General features: G+C 41.7%; 1 protein-coding gene and 1 non-coding gene across 2 annotated transcripts in view; one reads left to right on the forward strand and one right to left on the reverse strand.

Annotated features, from left to right (window-relative positions):
* The window catches only part of Fstl4 (follistatin like 4), a 413,115-nt gene that overhangs the window by 69,734 nt on the left and 328,730 nt on the right, over positions 1-14,651 (reverse strand). The gene's annotated exons all lie outside the window — the stretch shown is intronic.
* Positions 12,591-12,664, forward strand: Trnaa-cgc (transfer RNA alanine (anticodon CGC)). The gene has a single exon. It is a non-coding gene; the product is annotated as a tRNA-Ala (tRNA).

The raw sequence follows: 14,651 nt of genomic DNA on the forward strand, positions 1-14,651 counted from the left end.
TGAAGCCCATGTAGCAACTGGCCTGGACCCAGTGAAGGTGCCTGTTTAGGAGACTCTGGGCAAGGGTGGAACAGGGTACAAACTCACAAAAATGCAGACATTCCAACCAATACATAAGTAGGAGTGAAACTAAAGGTTTGAAAAATCATTTTCCATAGCTTGACAATATTTTCCATTTGGTGGATTGAGTTTTGGAGAATTGGTCTGCAGTCCAAATGTGAGGGAGGTGCTCTCACACCTTCCAGGGACCCACGGGCCCGCAGGAACTGCCCAACAGGCAGGCTGCCAAGATCCTTACAGGGCTGGCCATCTTGCTCTGATGCCATTGACAGGACTGTCCCCCTGTGGAGAACAGGAAAATGGAGACCCAGAGAGTGACAGTGGCAGAACCAACACCCCAGTGGGATTTCTGATTCAGCAGAGCCCCCAGGGCCTAGTGCTGTCACCAATGTTCCTGATACAGTGTATCCTTTCTGGATACAGGAGAATGATTTCTCTTGGTCTTGGGTGTTTTGTTGGTGGATGTGGTGCCGTATGCTTTTATTGTTAGAATTGAACACTCTCATGCAGGACAGGAATGCTGCTAGGGTCCCTGGGCCCTGGGGCAGACAGAGCAGAAGTTAGCATGCTGATGAATGGCTCCCCCATCAGGAGGTCTGTGTGTCCTGTGTGCATTCAGCGGACATGTTCAGGTTTCACCAGGGACAGTCACCCACCTTGGGAATATGTAGTGGAAACTGTGCTGGGCTCAGGCTGTTCCTCTTTTACACATTGTGAAAATAGGCTCTGGTTCAGGCTCAAGGGCCTCAAGTATTTGGGGGTCACCCTCTGGGAGATGAGATTGAGGCTGCTTTATAACCTCCCACTACATAAACAATCACACAGATCCCCATGCCTCTCACTGTGTGCCTTCCTGCTCCATCTCCAGAGAACTCTAGCTTCACCCCTCAGGTACCTTGCTTGGTTTGGCTGTCTGCAGTGCCTCCATGTCCTTCTTAACCCATATCTCTATCTGTGCCAGGAGGCCCCACCTCAGTCTCCTTTTGCTCCCTACTCTGGCCCACCAGAAAGGAAAGTGTTCTGAGAAACTGGTCCCCTGAGGAAGGCTCAGTTGTCTGCAGCTGTTTCTTTGTCCCAAGTTTTAGTACCAGCTGTTTCCAGTGTCTCCTGACCTCTTCACACCTGAGCCCTCCCCTGCAGAGGTCTTGGGGAAGCTGCTGATGGAGACATCCACCTGCCCTCAGCTCCATGGAGACATCCCACAGGACAGCTCAGTGTCCTTGCAAAGCAGTGGGAATCACTGGTGGCCACTGGCTCTTGCTTTCAGAGCAGAGTTACTGTCTTGGAACCTGACACCATATTTCTGGAATTTGTAGTTGGCCAGCCAGAGCTCTTGGAACCTGTGTCCACTCTCGATGGCTTGCCTTTATCCCTCATTGCTTCTCCCCAGCTGCTTCTCTTTCTGGGGCCCACCTTCATGACCTTTCTGGTCCCCTCACTCTCCTCCCCCACAGTTCCTGGTTCTGGTCACCTCCTTCCCAAGCCTTTTGGCTTGGCCTCTCCTGCACTCCCAGAGCCACAGGCCAGAGCCTCTCCACAGGCCTCCTGCCTCCAGGACCATGTCTTGGATATTCACCCTAACACCCGGGGACAGGAAGAGGATGAGTGTGAGCTGGCTAGTGTTCCATTTCCTGTTTCAGCCCCTCACCTTTCCACTGCCTGTGCCTTCTTGGGCTGGGAACACAGCCTTATCAGGGTGCCCTGTGCTAGGCTCTGGGGAGATCAGATGAGGGGGACCCCACATGAGCTTCACTGGCTCAGACAGGGGCACTTCATGGGGCATACTGGGGTAATAGTAGGAGTGGGTAGGGTCAAGGGTGACAGAACTGTCTACCTGGTTTCTTGTTGCCTCTGAGCACCTCATGTGGGACCCGGCACTCAGATGGATCCCCAGTGTTTATCTCCAATAAACATTAGCTAGATGCGAGGAAAAGGAGCTTTATAGGTGAGGGGGAGGAGGAAAACGAGGCTTCTAGGCTCAGGAGGGCAAAGGAGGGCAGGGGAGCCACTGGGAGCTGGGGATGCTGGGACTGGGGCAGGTGGTAGGAAATGGGGCACATGAGTCAGGGCAGCCCTGGGTCTCTAGGCCCTGCAGAAGGCACCAACCCTACTCCAAGTCCTTGGGGGTAGCCCTAAGGGAACACATTGGGACCACACAGTGGAGGTGGTGAGGCAACAGCTGAGCTCAGGTGGTGGCTAAGCATGCTGCCCCAGCACTGAGAGGGGACACGCTCCCAGGAGTCTTGTTTTGCTGTAGTGAGTGGTTGAGAGTTCACATGCCATCTCCCACCCATGCACTGGGGCATTGTTGACTGATTCCAAATAAAAAATTCTCCCTGAAGTTAGCAGCAGCCCCGCAAGTCCTGGTTTTGTTGTCTCCTGAACTCTGGTCCACAGTGGGGCTTCTGAGCCCTTTATAAGGATGAGTACACCATGGCTGTCCAGTATGGTGGTCCTAGGGCTGCTGATCCTAAGCGTCCTACCATCTGTAACTGCAGCACACCTATTCATCCCTCACAAGGCATTGTGAGACTTCCCAGCACTGGCCAGATGGCTCTAAGCACGCAGAATGGTAGAATCCAGGTTTGGGGACCTTTGTGTGCCAACGGGGGGTTCCGAGACCACACTGCATGCAAACCCAACATGGCTGCCAATTGCTGTTTCCTGGGTCTTGACCTTGGGAGCTGAAAATGAATTTCTTGGCTTCTTGTGGTTCTACAGATGAGCCAGAGAGTAGACAGAGCTGCCCCGTGCTGCCCTAAAACAACACCGGCTTAATGAGCTCCCTGCAATGTCCAGTGAAGTGTGCCCATTAAAATGTATGTGGCTCAGAAGGCTCCAGGACCTCTCTTGGCTGGATAGCAGCTGAGGGCAAATGCCAGGGGAGCAGAGGGTCTGCCTGACTAGGGCAGGGTCTAGACAGCAGCTTCTGTCTCACCTCCTTCTCCTACAGCTGCCATCTGCATTGGCTCCTGACCTCGGAGAGAAGGCGGGGAGCCAAGAAGGCAGTGGAGCAGACTCCTTGGAAAGTCAGCAGAGCCTGGGAAGTGTGAGAGACACAGGCTTTTGGATCTCTTTGTTGTTTGTGGGGAAAAGGATGGGGTGATCTATGCCCAGCTCCTTACTAAGAAGTGGGGTCCTACACTGTGTTTGTCCCAGGAGCAAATGCTCTTGTGACCATGGTAAAGATTACATTGTCCTGTCTTTTCTAATTCACCATCTGCAGGCTCCCCTCTGCAGCTGCCTGCATGGAACCTACTGCAAGAGACCAGTGTGACCGAGAAGCCAGATGCTTACAGCATGAAGCATGTCTGGGGTGGGCATGGACTTCCTGTCTACTGACCACCATGTGGTTGGTCAGTGGTGGTTGTGGTGGTACCAGCATCTGCACAAAGTTCACTTGGCATGCAGATGTTTTCCTGAAGACGTGGCTCCTACTCAAACCCTGGTCTGAGGGCTGGTGCTCTGTGCAAGACATCATCTTTGGAGTTTGCAGAGATGTGTGTGTAATGATGCTTTACTGTCACTTAACTTGCCACTGGTCCTTCCTTTAGTCTAAAATAATCTTTCTGAATTATGCACTTTCTTTGATGATATTTTGGCTGTAGTAGAAGCTACTAGTCCTTGGTAAAATGAAAGTTGGAAATCCTAACTAGGATTCAAAGTGTTTTTTTTTTTTAAATAACATTGTTTGTAAAATTTGGGAACCACAGGTATTGGTGTGAACTGGACACTCACACGTACCTCTCTCTTTTCTGTCAGTCTTCTAAGTCTGTGGTAGTAGGGCTGGCAGGTGGGTTCAATACAATTACCAAACCTGACTGGTTGGGCTGAGGGGCATTTGAGCCACATTCAGGATGAGCAGAAAAGAACAGCAAGGTCAATGCTCGGGGTCTGAAGCAACTTGGGGAGGAATCTACTTTTCTTAGCAATAGGCCTCTAACTTAAAGTGAGCAAGTTTGTATTTATAAAAGGGCCAAACCAGGGGGCTCAAATAAAATGTTAGCCACTATGTAGTAGTTCCTGAGAAAACCAGTTGACCATCACTTAAGCTTTAAAGCTTCAAAGCTTTGGGGGCTGGGGCTATAGCTCACTTGGTAGAGTGCTTGCCTTGCATGCATGAGGCCCTGGGTTCAATCCCAAGTACCACAAAAAAAAAAAAAAAAAAAAAAGCTTCACTTTGAGACAACCTAGATGCCAGGGACATTACTTAGGCCCAAACTGAAAACCTACTCCACAGGCTTCAGGAGGAGTGCCATTCACCAAGGATGGAGGCTGGATTTCCTCCTCCCAGGAGGGTCTGAGCTCCAAGGTCATCAGGCTATAATACAGAAGACTTAGGGTTTTAAACACAGAGCTGGTCAAGGTTATGCCTCACCACATGATGGACAATGGACAATTGTATGTCAATTCCCAGAACTCCAATGTCCTCCATTTCTATGCTGTCCCCTACTTTGGGTGAGATAAGCCACCACTCCCTAGCCAGGGAGTTCAAGAGGTTGGGCTGAGGCACACCTAAATTCTTGGAGATTGTCAAGTCTGGGAGTTCTGAGGCCTTTGCAGGTCAGATGGGAGTGGTGGGGGCCCAGGTAAGCTGTTTGTTCCCTCTAGGGAAAATTCCAAGTAGGAATCTCAGCTGCCTGTCCTGAGGTAGGGTGGAGGGACTGAGCTGTTTGGTTTTTTCTTAACTTGGCAAACCGTAAGACAGAGAGACAAGAACCTGTCACTTATGGAGGAGTTGCTAGGTACCTGCAAAATCAGCTCCTTCAGGAAGCCTCTTGTGATTTTGTTGACGGTAGAGTTGAACAAATGGGCAAAGATGTCTTTGGCCGATGACACTAACTGCAGCATTATTTGTGGTGGAGAAAAACTAAGAACAACCAGAGAGCCCATCATCAAGGAGTGGGTTACATATATTATGTTTTGGTCTCAAATAAAATGTCATACAGCTATTGGAAAGAATGAGGTCCGTCTCTCTGTACTGACTAGTTACACAGTTAAATGAGAAAAACAAGTTATAAAACAGCAAGTGGAGTCTGATCCGAGGTCTAAACAATGATACCTGGGTGGGTGTTTATACATGTAGGAAAGAAAGCCTGGCTGGGTCCAAGCAAACTGTCAATGGTGGTTATCCCTCAAGCTTGAAAATACAAGGGGAGGGTGCAGCAGGGTTTATGTGCAGTTGTACAATATTAGCACTTATTGCTTTGAAACAAAAGATATTATTTCAAAACGAAAAGAAAGCCCTCAGGGACTCTCATTGCTATTTCAGGTTTTCATAGTGACCAGAAGGGACAGTGGGGATGAGTTCTTAAAAATTCATGCTTCTGAGGGGAGAAGGTGATGGTTTAGGGGAGGGGTGTATTTCCCAGCAGTTCCTTAGCACCAGGAAGACTGCTCCTCAGTGAGGTGGGGATCCAAGAGAACTCACTGAAATTGAATACTAGACAGTAAAAGAAACCATAAAGACACAGAAAGTTGGAAACTTCGAACATAACATGAGGAATAATACATTAGAGATGCACCAGCTTGAGGCTGCTGAGGGGAGGGGATGCGTCAGCACAGAAAGAGGAAAACGCAGGGGGAAATTTTTGGCTTGGGGAAACCCGTGGAATAGAGAGGGAAGCTGATCTTAATGGACCCAGAGTTGGTGGGACAAGTTGTTGAGTGAAAAGCAACCAAAATTGTGCCATCCTGGGGCGGATAAATTGGCGGGTACTGGGGTGGCTGTTGCAGGAACCATTTATAAGCACTCTGAGACAGGGAGCAGAGGCAGGAGATTGTGAACTCATAAAGGAAGGTGCCAGGGACCCAGCAGTCACCAATTATGGGCCCCAGAGTGCCCTGAACCAGTGTGACTGAAATAGGTGCAAAGAGAGAGAGCATCCTGGCTCTGGAAACCAAGGAGAGAGAGCTCCCTCTGTTGCTGGCATCCTGTAAGAGCTATTGGGAAGACTCCAGTTAACCACGGGACAGGAGCATCTGCATTCCAGGTCTGCTCCTGGGTAATTCAAATCCATAGCAGTGAATGTGAAATCAGTGGAGGTTTAAACCCTACACCCTAAATATGGAATTTATGTGAGGCCCCTAAGACCCAGACACCCAGCAGAGATCAGCATCCACTGCTGACAGAGTTCCAAAGGACAGCCAAGACTCAATCCCTGTTGAACTTCCAGTTTAGAACTCGGCACCACCCCCACTACAGGGGTACGTGGTTTGTCAGCACTCCCAGTCTATCCCATCCTATACCAGAAGATGGGATGCTAAGGGCTACTATAACCAGCTAGGTGAGGAACACAAAGGAGCTAAACTTCACAACCCCTGGCCCTTGGCCAAGAACCATATATAAACAAAAATAATGAAAATTCACCCTTGCCAACAGTTTTGACTGCCTCAGTAGAAACAATCCCTTTCTCATTAAGAATTTTTGGGCTGGGGATATAGCTCAGTTAGTAGAGTGCTTCCCTTGAATGCACAAGGCCATGGGTTCAATCCCTAGCACCACAGATACACAAAAAAAAAATTTTATTTTTTTCTCTATTCCCCCCATTTTTTACTCTAGCTTTTCAAATTTTCAAGTTCCATTTCATTGCATTTATTCTTTTTTACTTTTCTCCATCCTGTGAGATTTCTGTGCATATGAGTGGGTGTTCTCACTGTGTAGATAGTTCAAAATTTATGTAAAAGTTTTATATATATATATATATATCGTATATAATTATATGATATATGAATTATATATTTTGTACATAATTTTTATATAACATAAATTATGTTTATTATATATTTATATAATTGTCTTTTATTTCAATTACTTTCTTCTTTACCAATTTATTATTTAGCCTTGGTTTGACTTACATTTTTTGGTTTGTACCTTGGTTTTTGCTCCTCTTATTGTCCCTTCTTCACTCTTTTCCCCCACTAATAACCACATTTCCTATTTCCTCTTTTGCTTTTTTATTACTTTTGATTATTTTTTATTTCTCCTACTTTATAACCATCATCTGATACTTATCTCCTGCCTCTCCTCTATTCACTTTTTAAATATTTAAAACTTTCTCTTGCTTTCCTATGCTAATTTTCTTCACTTAAAGAAACTGTAATCCCACTATCTGATAGAACTATATGGTTTATGTAACTCCTATCCCATTCATTTTGTTGTGATTATTAATATAGTGGATGACATAGAAGACATCTGCTCTTTAATGCCTGATCTAGTTAATGTTCTTTTATTGTTGGTACTGATGTTAAATGCTGACCCCATCATTCCTATACAGGTGGCAATTAGTACTATGGATGTCAAAGTAGACACCAGACATTTATCTTTTTTTTTATAATTTTAAAAAAAATTTATTTTTAGTTGTATATGGACATAATACCTTTATTTTATTTATCTTTATGTGGTGTTGAGGATCGAACCCAGGGCCTCGCATGTGCTAGCCGAGTATTACACTACTGAGCCACAACCCTAGCCCTCCCGGACACTTATCTTAAGGCCCTACATCTGTTGCTAACATTAGTGCTATTCTTGGATCCCATCCCCCATCCTCTAAGAGACTGCAAAGTGACTGGGACACTTCAATTTCACAGAATAGAGATCCTGCTGCCAAACAATACTTAACAACTCAGTCTAGTAACAGCAAATTTCACCCCACAGTAAATCTAGCCCCATCTGAGCCTCAACATTACTTCATCATTTTGAATGGGGAGAAAAAATATCCAATCAACAGTCATGCCCCAAGGAAGAATAATCAAAGAGGGCCCTAGGTCACACCTATGGAGAGATGTCCCAGATCTAAAAAAGAATAATACACACAAAAGGACATGTGTATAAATAGAAAGGGGAATACATCTCAGTTGATGCATGTCTTAAAAAAACCACAAAGGAACAGGCAAACAAATTTCTCTACAAAATTCACAATCCCCTGGGTCTTACTGATATGGAAGTGGATGAGATTCTGGAGAAAGACTATAAAAAACTGATTATTACAATGTTCAGTGAACTAAAAAAAGAGCTAAGAAATGAATTAAGAAAGCAAATACAGAAGATGGAAGACCATTTTGATAAAGAAATAGAGACACTAAAAAGAAACCAATTAGAACTCCTGGAAATGGAAGATACGATGAATCAAATTAAAAATTCACTTCAAAGCATCACCAAACAGATTAGATTGTGTAAAAAATAGAACTTTAGACCTTGAAGACAGAATTTCAGGTCTTGAAGACAGTGAATATGAATTAGAATACTCAGTATGCAATAAAGGGGGAAAAAAGAAAAGATTATAATCAGAATATGTAAGAACTTTGGGATAGCATCAAGAGAACAAACATGGAAGTCATTGGGATAGAAGAGAACACAGAGATACATATTAAAGGCATTAAGAACATCTTCATGAGAGCAACTGAATAATGTCCCTATATTAGAAATAAGATAGACATCCACATACAGGAAGAATATAGAACACCAAATAGACAATATCAGAACAGAACCTCTCCAAGACACATCATAATCAAAACCCTAACATAGGAAATAAGGAAAGAATATTAAAAGCTGCAAAAGAAAGATGTCAGGTCATATTTAGAAGCAAACCTATAAGACTCACTTTTGGCTTCTCAACTCAGACCCTAAAAATTAAGAAGGGTTTGGAATGAGATATTACAAGCTCTAAAAGAAAATGATTGCCAGTTAAGATTGTAATATCCAGCAAAGCAATCTTTTAAAATTGACTAAGAAATAAAAATGTTCCATGATAAGGATTAACTGAAAGAATCCATGACCAGTAAGGTAGCACTACAAAGAAAAAATACTTGAAGATATACTGCACACAAAGTTATCCAAAAACAAACCCCAAAGCTCCCAAATAGCTGAAAATCATTAGAAGAGCAGCCAACTAAATTAAAATTAAGACAGAATTAAATATAACAAACAAACTAAAATGGCAGGAAACAACAGGCACATATTCATAATTACAATGAATGTAAACAGTATCAACTCTCAAGTAAAAGACATAGATTAGCAGAATGGATTAAAGAGTAAGATCCAACCATATGCTATTTGCAAGAGATTTATCTCATAGACAAAGACAGTCATAGGTTGAAAGTAAAAGGATGAGAAAAAAATTTCATGCAAATGGAGTCCAAAAACAAGTGGAAGTAGATAGTCTCATATCTGATAAAGCAGATTTCAAGCAAAAATTAATCATAAGAGACAATGAAGTCTGTTGCATACTGGTAAAAGGAACAATCCAAAAAGAAGATATAATGATAGTAAATACATATGCCCCAAATGTACCTTACTTATCTAAAAAATATGTCTTGACATTACATCCCAAATAGACCCCATACAATAATACCCAGTGATTTCAATAAATCTTATCACCAATAGACATATTATCCAACATAAAATTAATAAAGAGATTTTTGACCTGAAAAATACTATAAATCAAATGGACCTAAGGGACATCTACAGAATATTTCACCCCCAAACAGCTGAATTTACTTTCTTCTCAGCAGTTCATGGTACCTTTTCCAAAACAGACCATATTCTAGGTCACAATATAAGTCTTAGTAAATACAAAAATATTGATATAATTCCATGCACCCTATCAGATCATAATAGAATGAAACTAGAAATTAACAGCAAGAAAAATAATAGAAACCACATAAACACATGGATATTGAATAATACTCTTTTAAATGAAGAATAGATCAAAGAACAAATGGGAAAAGAAATCAAGAATTTCTTAGAAACAAATAAGAACAGAGATACAACATGCCAAATCTCTGGGACAGTTTGAAAGCACTCTAAGACGAAAATTTATAGCATTGAGTGCCTACATTAAAAAAATAGAAAGATCCCAAATAAATAAGCTATGTTCTACCTTGAGGTCTTAGAAAAGGAATGAACTAATTCCAAAATCAGTTCAAGAAAAGAAATTATTAAGATCAAAGCTGAAATTAATGAAATCTGGAATAAAAAATAAAATACTCTACAGGATCAATGCAACAAAGAATTGGTTCTTTGAGAAGATAAATAAGATTGATAAACCCTTACCCAAATTAACAAAAAGGAAAGAGGGAAGAGACCTAAATAAACAAAATTAGAGATGCAAAATGTGATGTCATACTTCTGAAATCCAGAGGATCATTAGAAACCATTTTGAAAATTTATACTCCAATAAGCTGGAAATCTAGAAGATATCGATTAATTTCTATACACATATGACCATCTCAGATTGAACTAGGAAGATATAGAAAACCTAAACAGAACAATATCAATTAATGAAATTGAAACACCAATTAAATGTCTTCTAAAAAAAGATCAAGGGATTTTCATCTGAGTTCTATAACACCTTTAAAGAAGAACTAAAACTAGTCTTTCTCAAATGATTCTATGAATTGGAAAGAGAGGGAACATCTTAACCACATTCTAGGAAGCCAGTATAACCCTGATATCCAAACCAGGAAAACACATATCAAGGAAAGAAAACTATAAACCAAGATCCCTGATAGCACAGATGCAAAAATCTTTATAAAAATATTAGCAAGCTACATTAAAAACACATAGAAAATAATACACCATGTCAAGTGGGTTTCATCCCAGGGATGTGAGGTTGGTTCAACATGAACAAATTGGTAAATATAATTCACCACATTAAATAGAAAAACATGACCTCTCAAAAAACACAGAAAAGGCCTTTGATAAAGTCCAGCACCCATTCATATTAAAAATGCTGGAGAAACTAGAGATAGAAGGAGGTTACCTCAACATTATAAAAGCTATATATGACAAAACAAGGCCAACATCTTACTGAATGGAGGAAAACTGAAAGCATTTCCTCTAAAATTAGGAACAAGACAAGGATGTCGACTCTTACCACTCCTATTCAACACGGTTCTTGTAACTCTAGTTAGAGCAATTAGGTAAGAGAAGGAAATTAAATGGATACAAATAGGAAAAAAAGAAGTCAAACTATCCCTGTTTTGCTGATAACATGATCCTATGTCTAGAAGACCCAAAAAACTTTGCCAGAAGACTTCTAGAGTTGAGAAATGAATTCAGCAAAGTAGAAGGATAAAGGTCAGCAGTCATAAGTCAATAGCTTTCCTATACTCTGTGATTTTGTTGAGAAAGAAATCAGGAAAACTATCCCATTCACAGTATCTTCAGGGGAAAAAAAAACTTTGAGAATTAATCTAATCAAAGAGATAAAAGATCTCTACAATGAAAATTATAGAACACTGAATAAAAATTGAAGAACACTTCAGAAGATGAAAAGACCCTCCATAGATAGGCAGAATTAATATTGTCAAAATGGCCATTCTATCAAAATCAATATACAGATTCAATGCAATCCACATAAAACTACCAATGACATTCTTCACCGAACTAGAAAAATATCCTAAAATTCATTTGGAAGAATAAGAGACCCAGAATAGACAAATTATATCTTGACTAAGAAGAGCAATGTCAGAGGCATCATAAAACCTGATCTCAAATTATACTACAAAGCTATAGTAATAAAAAGTGCATCACACTGGCATCAAAAGACCAATAGAATAGAATAGAAGACACAGAGACAAACCCACATCCTTATAGTCATCTGATACTTGGCAAAGTTACCAAAAATATATGTTGGAAAAAAGACAGCATTTTAAACAAATGGTGTTGGGAAAACTGGATGTCTATATGTAGAAGAATGAAACTAGATTCCTCTCTCTCATCCTGCACAAAATTCACATCAAAGTGAATCAAAAACTTAGGAATTAGGCAGAAACTTTGCAATTTCTAGAAGAAGACATTGGGTCAACACTCCATCATATTGGTAGAAGCACTGACTTCTTAACAAGACCCCTGTAGTTCAAGAAATAAAACTAAGAAACAATAAGTGGGATGCCATCAAATGAAAAACCTTCTGCATAGCAAAGGAAACAATTAAGAGTATGAAAAGAAAACCTACAGAATAGGAGAAAATTTGCCAGCTATTCCTCTGAGAGGGATTAATATCCAGAATATATAAAGAACTCAGAAAGCTTAACACCCCAAACCTAAATAACCCAATCAATAAAGGGACAAAAGAACTAAACAGACATTTCTCAAGAGAAGAAACTCAAATGGCTAACAAATATAGGAAAAAATGTTCAACATCTTTAGCAATTAGGGAAATGCAAATAAAAACTACCCGATTTCATCTCATTTCTGTCAGAAAATACAAATAATAATAAATGCTGGTGAGAATGTGGGGGAAAAGGTACACCCATACATTGTTGATGGGAGCGCAAACTAGTACAACTACTCTGGAAAGAAATATGGCTATTTCTCAAAAAACAAGGAATGGAACTACCAAGTGAACTACCCAGCTGGAACTACCCAGCTCTGCCCTCCTTGGTATTTTTCTGAAATAATCAAAGTCAGCATACTGTAGTGACACAGCCACATCAGTGTTTATAGCAGCACAATTCACAATAGCCAAATTATTGTGATGCCCATCAATATATGAATGAATTAAGAAAATGTGGTATATTGGGCTGGGGATATAGCTCAGTTGGTAGAGTGTTTGCCTCGCATGCACAAGGCCCTGGGTTCAATCCCCAGCACCACACACACACACACACACACACGAATGTGGTACATGTACACAACAGACTTTTACTCGGCTGTGAAGAATGAAATGCTTCATGGCATTGAAGGTAAATGGATGGAAATGGAGAACATCATGGTAAATGAAATAAGCCACACTCAGAAAATCAAGGGTTGAATGTTTTCTCTCATTTGAGGAAGCTAGAGCAAAATAAGGGAAAAAAGAGAAGGGATAGGATGTCATAAAGAAGGGAAGATCAGTGATGTAGAAGAAGGAGATTGAGAGATAGGGAGTAGAGATGGAAAAGAGGAAATGTAGAAGGAATTTAACAAAATTATGCCATCTGCATATATATATGGTATATATAAATACACCATACCATAGTGAGTTCAACCTTTATGTGTATGTAGAAAGCACCAATAAAAAGTAAACTAGTGAAAGGAAGATCAATAGAGCAGAGGAAGGAGAATGGGAGAGGGAGGAGGGGAGGGAAATCAGAGATGGGGAAACAGGGACTAAAATGGAGTAAAATCAAGGGCTATGTATGATTTTGTCAAAATGACCCCAACTACTGTGTACAGTTATAATACTCTCATAAAAAACAATTTCCTGTTATTAGGGCTCGATTGGCTTGCATCTCAGTGGTAGAGCAATTGCCTAGCATGCAGGAGGCCCCAGGTTTCATCCCCAGCACTGCAAAAACAAACAAATAAACAAACAAACAAAGAAAATAAAACTTGTGCTTGTTTGTGTTCTGCTCAATGTTCTGGTCCAACCCCCTTTCCCTGCTCCCATCTGAGGTCTGTGGACCTGTTAATCCTATGTGCCTTGATCTGACTTGGAAGTTGGAGAATTCTTAGTGTGTCCTCCCTTATTTCACTAGGCTGCTGGCTGCAGCGTGACTGTGTCTTGGACTTTTATTGATATTGGTTCGGTGAATACTGAGCTTGTAAAGCTGACAGAGAGAAGCCCTGGAATTTGCTGGCATCTATCACTGACTAGCAACTTCTGAATGGAATCCTCCAAGCTCAGAGACCTGCTCTTCTTCTCTATCTCCCTCCCTCTCCGGGTTTTTAATTTAGGTCAACCTTCCCTGGTAGCCCCTAACTCAATAAAATGTGTGAGCCTACCATGGCCCTTCCTGCAAGGTTCCGCCTCATTATCTCCATAATCCAACATGGAGCTGGGAAGAAGAACACAGCCGCTCTCAGGATGATTTAACAGGACGTTTTAATGATGTATTGAAAATGAACATTGACCCCAGGTAAGAGGTGCTAAACTGATACTTTGAAGTACACCCTCCATTTCGCTCTGATAGACTCTCCTCTTTAAATCACCGTGTTGTCATTTTTATGATGCCGATCTAGCTATTGAGGCTACAGGCCTGTGAAATGTCATATAAAAAAGCCAATAAGAAAAAAATAAAATTAAGTTGCGGGAAGCGTGCATTAGCATTTCAAAAATGTTCTGTTGCATGATGCCATTATTCTCTCTCTATCAAGGGGCACCGGGATCCCGTCCTCCCATAAAGAGACTGTGCCACAGAATGTATTAGCGCTCCATTCGTGAACTGGTGTGGCTGCTGAAGGGCATAGTTACGATTATGGTGGAATACATTCTGGACTAAATTTGATAGGACACTGGGGCTGTCTACCTCCTCTGATGACAAAGTCTTGATTGCTTCTCTCCTGGTTGGCTCAGGCCTGTTGGCTTTCAGAGTTTTGACAAATTAATGTTTTCAGCACTTCTTCCCTGGAGAAAAGTGAGGAATGAAATCTGTTGAGGTGAGGGTCTGACTCTGGTGTTTCAGGGGACAAGTTGGGAGGGAGCTGGGAATCTGTGAGGTAGGGCCACCCCCACCCCATACTCCCCTGCCTTGCAATCTGTATCCAGCCCTCCTCCCTATTAACCTAAGTCCCAGAACCACTTGAATTGCTGGATCTAGGGTTGAGTAGCTTTAACGGTTTCTATCTTAAAATCTCCCAAAGGACCCTGTGTTGAAGGCTTGGT

Source organism: Marmota monax, unplaced genomic scaffold (genome assembly GCF_021218885.2).
Source record: "Marmota monax isolate L192 unplaced genomic scaffold, Marmota_monax_Labrador192_F-V1.1 WCK01_AAM20220418_F8-fsc00199, whole genome shotgun sequence".
Classification (NCBI taxonomy): domain Eukaryota; kingdom Metazoa; phylum Chordata; class Mammalia; order Rodentia; family Sciuridae; genus Marmota; species Marmota monax.